Genomic DNA, 12,230 nt, shown 5'->3' on the forward strand with positions numbered 1-12,230 from the left:
GGCGTAGTGTCTTTTCGGCTGAGGGCGTCTGCCACGACATTGGCCTTGCCCGGATGGTACTTGATGGCGCATTCATAATCATTCAGGAGTTCGACCCATCGACGTTGTCGCATGTTTAATTCCTTTTGCTTGAAGATATGCTCAAGACTCCTGTGATCGGTGTAGATAGTGCACTTGTGTAAGACCCAGCTTATTTTACCAAATTTAATAACCTAAAAACCTTGCATTTAATGCCAAAATGACGACTTTACAAAAACTTTCATAGTTTAACCCAAAATTAACACAACCTTCGTGTATTGTTGTTACAAACCACATACAAGACAGTAACTACCATTAATTTACATAGTTTCTAACACAAAGTTTGGATGCGGAAGCGTTCTTAAAATGTGTGTGTTCGGTTCGATTCACTTGCTTGATCTTCATCCTTTTTCTTGGTACCTGAGAACTAACATTTAAAACAAGCATTAGTACTAACACTCTTGGTAATTACGTATTCGAATCAGGTCCGAACACGGATTCGAGAAAATGATCAAAACAACTTTTGTCAAACAGGGCTCCACCGTAATTTACGGTGTCACCGTAAATTACGGTGGCTTCTGGTCATTTGGGATCTACCGTAACACAGTAGAGACTCACCGTAAATAATTTCAGGCCACCGTAAATTACGGTACTACCGTAATTTACGGTAGACTCTGCACATCTCTTCCTTGTTTAAAATGCAGTTTTCTTGCTGATTCGCTATGAGTCGAAACAACACAAATTCGCATAAATTGCTGCGCGGCTGGGCTAGTACTTCATACTTGTTTTGGTTTATAACATTACTCAACTATTCTTGAGCGGGCATGCTTACGAAATCAACTTACACCCTAGATTACAAGACATAATATTTGGTTGTTTATACTATTTTCATGCATCGGATATGCACCTTAGCTCCTATATTAAGAACGAGATTTCTTAATTTGGGTATGGTGTTCGTTACACGGCATACTTATCATGTAATTCACGCATTGTGTAATAAGGTCATGCTTCATGCTTATTACCATAACTTGTTTGACCCGTTTGGGTGTTAAACTTACACACCATTTCGGATATGTAAGATTTCATGCATTTTCACTTGTTTTGACCCATTTACTTGTTTAAGGCACTAATCATATTCGTGACGTATTGGTAAATCTTGGTCGTCGTGTTTCAAAATTGACTACATAAAACTAACAATAAGGTATAATGTAACGAAACGATAAATTTCGTACCTTTAGAGCGCGCCTTTTCCTCGTGATTTCCCCTCGGCTTGTCCGCTAGAGGAACCGGACTCTTTGCCTAGAAAATTCAGTTTTCACAACATGTTTAGAACTCTTTTCATGACCATAATCACATCATTATGGACCATTATCAAATCTGCGTTTTTATCCAAATTTTAACATTTAAGTCCTCACTTAGGCATTTCTACAAACACCTAGCGGGTCAGATTTTTCCACCTTCATAAACAAGTTCGTGACTTTAAGATTTGCCATCAAATTTCACTATAATAGCAATTTTGCATACAATTAGTATCAATATCACTGGAATTACTTCTTATAATGAAATTTATACTAGGATTACACTCAAAATCCTAATATTCATCATCAACATACAAAACCCATAACTTAACATTTATGGATTCATGGAATTTTCCTGAATTAGGGCATGATTTCACCTATAGTTGTCTAGGTTTTAACCCTAGACACTATTTCATCTTTAATCTAACTAATTACTATCATGCATCAAATAAATTTCAGATTTTGCTAGATTCATGAGAATTTCAAGTAGTGAATTCTCACAAAATTTTACATACCTCTAGACCCTCTCGCGATGAGGAACACGATTCTAAGCTCGGATTTTGTTTTGGTTAGGATTTGAGCCTTCAATTTGCAAGAAATGGTGATGTTAGGGTTTTGGATATGGGGGTCGCCCCTTTTCTCTGCTTCTGTCGACCAGACCACCAATTTTTGGTGTGTTTGGTTTTGATTTTGTTACTATTAGTAATAAGAGTTTCATTTTTGACAAGTTTAGTCCCTTGACTACCATTTTCTCTAGTTTCAAGTATTTTAACCATAATATGAGTTATTTCTAGACTAGAACTTAACTAGGTTAAGTTCTTAATTGGTAATTTCTTGTTTATTAATTCCTTGAACTTTATAATATACGGGTTTACGTTTTTGGGGTGTTACAACTTGGTACCGTACAGGTAATGTCTCCATATCTTAAGCGCAAAGATCACTGCTCCTAGTTCCAAGTCGTGCGTAGTGTAGTTCCTTTCGTGCGTCTTAAGTTGTCGAGAGGCGTAAGCAATAACTTTGTCGCGTTGCATTAACACACAACCGAGCCCATGGATGGATGCATCGCAGTAAACTACAAAGTCGTCAGTTCCTTCAGGTAACGAGAGAATAGGAGCACTACAGAGGTTATCCTTTAGTGTCTGAAATGCGGCTTCCTGAGCTTCACCCCATTTATAAACCATACTTTTCTGAGTAAGAGCCGTGAGAGGTTGAGCAATCTTTGAGAATCCCATGATAAATCTTCGATAGTACCCTGCTAGTCCCAAGAATTGGCGGACTTCGGTCGGAGTCTTAGGGGTAGGCTAATTCTTTATAGAGTCGATCTTTGCAGGGTCGACGTGAATTCCATCCTTGTTAACCACGTGCCCAAGAAAATGGACTTCTCGAAGCCAGAAGTCGCATTTCGAGAACTTGGCATACAGTTGCTCATTGCGAAGGAGTTCGAGGATAAGGCGTAGGTGCTGTTCATGCTCTTCTTGACTTTTCGAGTAGATCAAGATGTCGTCTATAAACACAATCACAAATTTGTCGAGGTAAGGTTTGCACACTCGGTTCATGAGATCCATGAATACCGCGGGCGCGTTGGTCATTCCAAAGGGCATAACGAGGAATTCATAATGACCATAACGAGTTCTGAATGCAGTTTTGGAGATGTCTTCATTGCGGACCCTTAACTGATGATAACCTGATCGCAGGTCAATCTTAGAATAGTAGCTCGATCCTTGCAACTGATCGAATAGGTCGTCGATTCGCGGGAGAGGGTAACGATTCTTGATGGTAACCTTGTTCAGCTCACGATAGTCAATGCACATTCGGAACGTGCCATCCTTCTTTTTAACAAAGAGTACCGGTGCTCCCCAGGGTGATGAACTAGGGTGGATAAACCCTTTATCCAATAGTTCCTGTAACTGAGTAGAGAGTTCTTTCAATTCTGCGGGGGCTAGTCGATAAGGCGCACGAGCTATAGGCGCTGCTCCGGGAGCTAGCTCGATTTGAAATTCAACCTGACGGTGGGGAGGGAGTCCAGGTAGTTCTTCAGGAAATACCTCGGGGTAGTCACGCACCACTGGAAAATCTTCAATCCTCTTTTCCTTTTCCTGCGTGTTGGTGACAAGTGCTAAGATAGCGGTGTGCCCTTTTCGTAAACACTTCTGGGGCTTCAAGAATGAGATAACGCCGGAGATTTCTCCGCCTTTGCCACCTTGTACAATGAGGGGTTTGCCAGAACGGCGGGGAATACGAACTGCTTTCTCTTGACAGAGGATCTCAGCGCGATGTTTGGATAACCAATCCATGCCGATAACGACGTCGAAGCTTCCAAGGGTAACAGGGAAAAGATCGATGCTAAACGTCTGACCAGACAATTCTAGTTTGCAGCCTTCGATAACATGTGAGGCCTCGATGTTTCTACCATTAGCTAACTCGACAATATGAGGAGAACTTAGTAACGAAAGCGGACGCTTAAGCTTCTTACTAATACGTAGGGACACATAACTAGCATTGGCTCCAGAATCAAATAATACAGAAACATAACGATCATCGAGTAGGAACTTACCCGCCACGACATTGGGGTCATTCCTTGCTTCTCCAGCTCCAATCACAAAAGCCTTTCCTCTAGCACCGTTCCCAGCGTTGTTGTTTTGATCGTTGTTTCCAGCTCCCTGATTGTTGTTGCGGTTCTGGTTCAGTTCAGGGCAATTCTTCTTGTAGTGCCCCTCAGCTCCACACTGGAAACAACCCTTGGCATTCCCGTGATGTTGTTGCTGCTGGTTCTACCCCACGGGACGTGGACTCCTACAGTCCTTGGCCTCATGCCCCATCTTGTTACATCGTTGACACTGACTTTTCCCACAAGGCCCACTGTGATGTCGATTGCACTTGTTGCACTTGGGGTGGTTACCGCGATAGCCACCCTGTTGTTGAGTGCCCTTGTTGTTTTCAGTTTTCATTTGCTGTGCTGGGGCCTGAGTGGGGTTAGCATCCTTGCTTTGATTTCCTTCCCACTTACGCTTGTTGTCACTAGAACTCCCGACAGTAGCACTGATCCTTTTGGGCAACCTGCCCTCTTCTACGGCCTGATCAGTAAGTTTGTGAGCAAGTCGAACGATCGGCTGAATGGCAGTGAGGTTGGCTGAAGTTACATGGCTGCGAATTTCTGGAGCCAAACCCTTGACGTACAACTCGATTCTTCGATACATAGGTCGAGACATGTTTGGGCAAAGAGCAACATAGTCATTGGACAGCTTGGTGTAGGTTTCAATTTCTGACCCAACCATCTTAAGCGCATAGTACTCGTTCTCAAGTTTGTGGATGTCATCCCGGTGACAGTATTCCTCCTTAATCATGTCCTTGAAATCCTCCCACGCAGTAGCATTAGCAGTTTCCAACCCAAACATCTGAATCTGCGCCTTCCACCAGGAAAGCGCGTTTCCTTCAAGCGTAGCAGTAGCAAACTTTACCCAATTCGTAGGGGGACCCTCAGTGCCGTTGAAAGGGAGAGGCTTGCAATCCATGAAAGTTTTGAAAGTACACACGGGTGGTTGCGCAGGTGCATGCTGACCTGTTCGTGAGAAGCGAAGCGTATAGATTTAGGGATAAAAGGCGATGTGGCGGTAGGATCTAAACATCCTAGGACATCGAGTTTACCTCCAGGGTGAGCTGCGAAAGCTGCAGCCACCGTGTTAAGCAGGTTAGTGAATTGAGCCTGAGTCATGTTGATGTTTCCTCTTCCGCGTCCACTCATTGTCTTCATAACCAGAAAACACAGTATGAGTGTGATGTCGTAATGTAACGAGAATGAGATAGAAGAGAGAGGCGTATCTATCTAATTAGGCACACTAGTACGTATAGTAAAACAAGAAACATAAGGTAAGCAAACAAGTAAACACTGGTCCGAGCTATGAGGTCTAATGTGTTGAGCCTTGCACTTGGAGTGTAGTGTCGTCGCGAGTCATAGGTTATAGTCTGGTTTTTCTCAAAAAGATTTTTCCCCCTTTTTAAAACCAAGTTCACTATAACCAATGGCTCTGATACCAATCTGTCACACCCCCAAAATCCACCTGCGGATAACACCCGCTTTGAGGGCGTGACTGACCAGGATCCAGCCACCAATTATACTGAGCATTGAATTAATAGTAGAAATATTTAATATCCAAAGTAGTTAGCAACATCATAGTTTAAGTTCGATAATTAGTTTAACAAAACAGCGGAAGCATAAACTAAGTAGTTTTAAAGATAGTCCTTAGTTCAAGATAGTTAAACCCAACACACGGGTTTTGACGAACACTACACATCCCCAAGCAGCAGCTCCTCAGTCACGGGTTACCTGCAAAGCATGCAGTAAGGGGTCAACAATAATGCTGAGTGAGTTCACTGGTTGTCCAGTTTTAGTTTACCAAAACTTAGGTTGTTTAGATAAAGCATTTATAATCACGTTGTGGGGAGCTACCCCATCTGTAAGCTCACTAAACTGTAGATACCGAAACTGTTGACGGAATAATATCGTGCCCGAAGTCAATGTCTATCGTCATTGACCATGTTGCAAGGTCTACTAGTTCACGCCCGATCTCCCCCGGTCACGGTGTGAGGTTGTCAAACCTAATAGCGCTATCAATTAATAACCCGTTCGCCCCCGGCGACTAATCGGTATTTTAAGCAGGGACTTAGAGTGATAGAGTTTCGTTTAGTATAGCTAGTTGTGATTTATAAATAATGTCCAAACGTATCTCCCCTGGAGATAGTAGTTACCCATTCTGTTTTCCCCCGGAGTAATGGGTCAAAAGTATTTTTCCCAAAGTTGGTAGTTTGTTCGGGTCCCTCCGCGGGACGCATGCTTTTAGTGGGTGAACTCACCTTGGGTTGCTCGGCAGATTAGGTTACTTGTCAAACACGTTGGTCACCACGTCCTAACATGGTTACCGGTATAGGTCAGGTTTGGTGTACAAGCAATCACGTAAAATCTACACATAACTAACACGTTGCATGCATGAAATCAAACAGTGGGTTATTGGGCCGGCCTTAACATTTACACAGTCAAACAGCAACACATAATCCAGTTAACAGGTAGCCCATATTACATATATCGGCCCAATAACCAAAATGGACAGCCCAGTCGCAACCAGGTGGTCTCGAGTCGCAACCAGGAGGTCTCGGCTTGTCACGCTGTGGTTGCGAGTCGCAACCGTCGTAGTCTCGAGTCGCAACCGTCGCGGTTTCGAGTTGTCATGCTATGGTTGCGAGTCGCAACGGTGTGGTCTCGAGTTGTCTTGCCATGGTTGCGAGTCGCAACGGTGCGGTTGCGAGTCGCAATGCTGTCTCTTTCATGTTCACGTGATGATTCAGATACATCAGTCCCATTAGTACAATGTAATCAGGCCCAAATCGAGTAATAGACAATAAGGTTCAACTAACAACTTTTCCTAATCAGTCTATTAGTAAAATTGGATCAAACATTGCCTTTTTGAAATCTTCAAACCACATTCAACAAGTTCATCACAAGTTCATAGTTTTCTAGGGTTTTCACCTTAACATAATCATACATTTGGACCGAAAATCACATATTTCTAACAAGATTATTATGCAAGAACAAGTAAAACATACACTTTGTAGCCGAAATCTTGTGTTTAACAACCTCATATTGCAAGAAACAATGAAGCATAGATTGGTTGGCCATGAATACTCTTAAACTACCATTTTCTAGCCATTTTAAACATGTTATCACATATTTTCAAACTTTACAAATCAACCTAAGAATCATGCATAATACTACTAACCAAGCATTTCATAGTTCATTCAACACAACATAAATCCTATGCATATAATAATAATTAACACTAACCGGTTGTGAAGAAGAAGAAGGAGCCGAAACAAAGGAAAGGAACCGAGAAGATGGAGTGTCCGAGTGATGATCTTGACCGAGTTTCTTGTCCGAGATTCTTGAGCTTGAACCGAAAGTTGGAGGAGAATGGAATGTTGTTTGGGGTTTTCTAGTTGAGAGAGAAGAGAAGTGTATGTGTGGATATGTTTGTGTAACAAATGAGGGAAGTGAGGAGAAGGTTGGGATTATATACCAAGTGTCAAGTTGGTTAAGGGGGGGGGGGGTTTCGGCCCAAACCGGTTACGGCCCGAGAGGCCCACTCGAGACCGAGTGGCCCACTCGCAACCGAGTGGTTGCGAGTCATGGTCTCGACTCACTAGTTTATACGCATATACTTATATATATAATACATACACAACACATATCATGCAAAGAGATCACGTTTTCATTTAATAATATTTATATACACAAAAATATTACAAGGTGTTCGTTCGGAAAAACCTAGAGTGTCACAGAAGTAGACCAGCTGGCTTCTGATATTCAACCTTGACTCTCACACAGGTCAAGCATTTTCCAACGTACGTGGCGATGTGGGCCTTCATGCTAGGCCACCAATAAGTAGTGCCGATGTCGTGGTACATTTTATCCGACCCTGGATGTACCGAGTAGCGAGACTTGTGAGCTTCATCCATTACAAGTTCGCGTAAACCGCCATAGAGAGGGACCCAAATCCGGCCCGTTACGTAGTAGGCGCCGTCTTCCTTTTGTTCCATTTGTTGTCGTGAGCCGCGTAAGGCTTCAGCCTTGACGTTTTCGGGCTTCAGTGCTTCTATCTGAGCAGTTCGTATCTGAGCAGGAAGACTAGACTGAATCGTAAGCTGTAGCGCTCGCACGCGCCGAGGTAAAGTGTCTTTTCGACTGAGGGCATCAGCCACAACATTGGCTTTGCCTGGATGGTACTTGATGGCGCATTCGTAATCGTTCAGTAACTCAACCCATCGCCGTTGACGCATGTTCAAATCCTTCTGCTTAAGGATATGTTCGAGACTCCTGTGATCGGTGTAAATCGTGCACCTGGTACCGTACAGGTAGTGTCGCCATATCTTAAGCGCGAAAACAACAGCTCCCAGCTCTAGATCGTGCGTCGTGTAGTTTTGTTCGTGAACCTTGAGTTGCCGAGAAGCGTAGGCTATCACTTTATCACGTTGCATCAACACACATCCAAGACCCTGGATGGATGCATCACAATATACTACGAAGTCTTCTGTGCCTTCTGGCAATGAGAGAATAGGTGCGCTGCAAAGCCTATCCTTTAGATACTGAAAAGCAGTTTCCTGCGTGTTGCCCCAACGGTAGGTGACACCCTTCTGTGTCAGTAGTGTAGCCGTCTTCCTTTTGTTCCATTTGTTGTCGTGAGCCGCGTAAGGCTTCAGCCTTGACGTTTTCGGGCTTCAGTGCTTCTATCTGAGCAGTTCGTATCTGAGCAGGAAGACTAGACTGAATCGTAAGCTGTAGCGCTCGCACGCGCCGAGGTAAAGTGTCTTTTCGACTGAGGGCATCAGCCACAACATTGGCTTTGCCTGGATGGTACTTGATGGCGCATTCGTAATCGTTCAGTAACTCAACCCATCGCCGTTGACGCATGTTCAAATCCTTCTGCTTAAGGATATGTTCGAGACTCCTGTGATCGGTGTAAATCGTGCACCTGGTACCGTACAGGTAGTGTCGCCATATCTTAAGCGCGAAAACAACAGCTCCCAGCTCTAGATCGTGCGTCGTGTAGTTTCGTTCGTGAACCTTGAGTTGCCGAGAAGCGTAGGCTATCACTTTATCACGTTGCATCAACACACATCCAAGACCCTGGATGGATGCATCACAATATACTACGAAGTCTTCTGTGCCTTCTGGCAATGAGAGAATAGGTGCGCTGCAAAGCCTATCCTTTAGATACTGAAAAGCAGTTTCCTGCGTGTTGCCCCGACGGTAGGTGACACCCTTCTGTGTCAGTAGTGTAAGTGGTTGCGCGATCTTTGAAAAGTCTTTGATAAACCGTCTGTAGTAGCCTGCCAAACCCAAGAATTGGCGTATTTCCGTTGGCGTTCGCGGTGCAGGCCAGTTTCTGATCGAATCTACCTTGGATGGATCGACGTGAATCCCATCCTTGTTTACCACGTGGCCTAAGAAGTGGACTTCACGAAGCCAGAAGTCGCATTTAGAAAGCTTGGCGTACAGCTGTTCCTTCCGAAGGAGTTCCAATATAAGGCGTAGGTGTCGCTCGTGTTCCTCCTGACTCTTAGAGTAAATCAGGATGTCATCGATGAATACAATGACGAACTTGTCGAGATAGGGTTTGCACACCCTGTTCATAAGATCCATGAATACTGCAGGTGCGTTCGTAAGTCCGAACGGCATAACCAAGAACTCATAGTGACCATAGCGAGTTCTGAATGCTGTCTTAGAGACGTCCTCCTCACGGACTCTCAGTTGATGATATCCTGACCGTAGGTTGATCTTGGAATAGTAACACGACCCTTGCAACTGGTCGAATAAGTCGTCTATGCGTGGAAGAGGATAACGGTTCTTCACCGTCACCTTGTTCAGTTCCCTGTAGTCTATACACATCCTGAACGTACCGTCTTTCTTTTTCACGAAAAGCACTGGAGCTCCCCAAGGCGAAGAGCTTGGACGAATGAAGCCCTTTTCCAAGAGCTCTTGTAGCTGCTTTGACAATTCTTCCAATTCTGATGGAGCTAGACGATATGGTGCGCGAGCTATGGGTGCTGCTCCTGGAGCGAGCTCGATCTGAAATTCAACCTGACGATGAGGCGGTAAGCCAGGTAAATCTTCAGGAAACACCTGAGGGAAGTCACGTACGACTGGTATATCCTCCAATTTCCTTTCCTTTACTGATGTGTCTGAAACAAGAGCCAAAATGGCTGTGTGACCTTTACGTAAGCACTTCTGAGCCTTCAAGAATGAGATGATGCCAACCACAGCACCACTCTTGTCGCCTTGGACTTCGAGAGGTTCTTGACCAGAACGTGGAATACGAATGATCTTCTCACTGCATAAGATTTCTGCCTGGTGTTGGGATAGCCAATCCATCCCAACCACAACGTCGAAACTACCCAAAACTATGAGAATGAGATCAATAGAGAAGGCTTGGCCAGCTAGGATAAGATTACAACCCTGTACTACGTGCGTGGCTTCTAGACTTTTACCGTTAGCTAACTCTACTACGTGCTTGGTGGGTAAAAGTGTTGGTGCACGTTTTAGCAGTTGACACATTTTCACAGACATATAGCTTGTATCCGCACCCGAATCAAATAAGACAGTAACATAAATATTGTCAAGGAGAAACTTACCCATAACAACGTTGGGATCGTTCACTGCGTCGCCTCGACCTAGCACAAAAGCGCGACCCCGAGCTTCATTGCCGTTGTTATTTCCCCCGTTGTTGTTGCCGTTGCCCTGGTTGTTGTTGTTGTTCTGGTTCCTGTTGAGCTGTGGGCAGTGTCTCTTGATGTGGCCTTCAGCACCACAATTGTAGCATCCTTTGTTGCCCTGTTGTTGGTTAGGCTGAGCGTGAGGCTGCTGCCGATTTTGGTTCGCAGGACGAAGGCTTCTACAGTCTTTGGCCTCGTGACCCATCTTGAGGCATCTTTGGCAACGACCCTTGGTACACTGACCGTTGTGGTGCCTGTTGCAGTTGTTGCACTTTGGAAGATTTCCGCGATATCCACCCTGCCTGTGGCTACCTGACGACTGCTGGTTAGGGCTTTGATAGTTGTCAGTCTTTCGCTACTGATTCTGGGACTGAACCGAAACTGATGCTTTGCTTGAATCCCCCTCCCATTTCCTCTTGTTGTCACTGAGGGTAACGGGAGTAGCTGAAGGAGTGACTGTATCAGTAGCGCTGACACGCTTAGGCAGTTTATTCTGATCCACTGCCTGATCGGTGATGCGATGAGCGAGACGCTGGATTTCCTGAATGTTGTCGAGGTTAGCCGAGGTAACGTGGCTCTGGATTTCTGGTGCCAACCCCTTGAGATACATCTCGATACGCTTGTATGGAGGGTCTACCATAGTTGGACACAGCACGGCCAGCTCGTTTGACCGCTTGGTATACGCTTCAATCTCCGACCCAACCATTTTCAGATTATACAGCTCATCTTCTAGCTTGTGAATATCTTCACGCGTACAATACTCTCTCTTGATGAGTTCCTTAAAATCGTTCCAGGGTGTGGCGTTAGCAGCTGCCAACCCCAGAATTTGCACCTGCGCGTTCCACCAGGTTAGCGCGATTCCTTCTAAAGTGCCGGTGGCGTATTTCACCCTGCGTGCCTCAGGGCATTCACACATTTTGAATACTTATTCTAGCTTCTCGAACCAGTGGAGGAGTCCAACCGCTCCTTCTGTGCCGCTGAACGTGCCGGGACGGCAGTCCATAAAGTTCTTGAATGTGCAGACAGGCTGCTGCGCGTGTTGACCTATTGTGTACGAATAGGACGAAGTTAAATTCGAGAGTTAATGTAGGATCTAGAGATCCTAGTGTGTGCCTATACTGCAGGATATACTACCTGCTTGAGCTGCTGCAACTGCCGCAGCAACTTGGGCTTGAACAAGAGCCTCTAACTGGGCTTGTGTCATGTTAATTCTTCCAGCCATTGATCTTCATGTCAAAGGCGAAATAGGTGAGAAAAGTTCGCGAATAGTGCGATGACAGAAAAGTGTAAGCATGTAAGGGTTCTTAAGCAATAGCAAATAGTGAGCATTGTAGTCTAAGCATACCACGAGCAAAGTTCTAAGTAATTCTAGCAAGTAGGCAATAAACATAAACCTTATTACCTAGAATGTCGAGTCTTGCACGTGGAGCGAAGCGTCGTTGTGGATCGTTGAGAGCACTGTTCTGGTTATAGTCTGGTTTTAATAAAAACTTTTTCCCGTATTAAAACCAAGTTCTCTATAACCAATGGCTCTGATACCAATCTGTCACACCCCCAAAATCCACACGCGGAGTACCACCGCTTGGAGGCGTGACTGACCAGGATCAAGCCATCAATCATATCAAACATAGCATTTAATAATCAAAGTAAGTA

The 12,230-nt window shown here is 44.6% G+C and overlaps 1 long non-coding RNA gene across 1 annotated transcript; it reads right to left on the minus strand.

Annotated features, from left to right (window-relative positions):
* Positions 1 to 239: 239 nt before the first annotated feature.
* Positions 240 to 1,965, minus strand: LOC110923205. Its single transcript, XR_002583832.2, has 3 exons — positions 1,832 to 1,965; positions 1,251 to 1,317; positions 240 to 445 (listed from the first exon to the last, which is right to left on the minus strand). It is a non-coding gene; the product is annotated as an uncharacterized LOC110923205 (long non-coding RNA).
* Between the last annotated feature and the right edge of the window lie 10,265 nt (positions 1,966 to 12,230).

Source organism: Helianthus annuus, chromosome 17, assembly GCF_002127325.2.
Source record: "Helianthus annuus cultivar XRQ/B chromosome 17, HanXRQr2.0-SUNRISE, whole genome shotgun sequence".
NCBI lineage: Eukaryota > Viridiplantae > Streptophyta > Magnoliopsida > Asterales > Asteraceae > Helianthus > Helianthus annuus.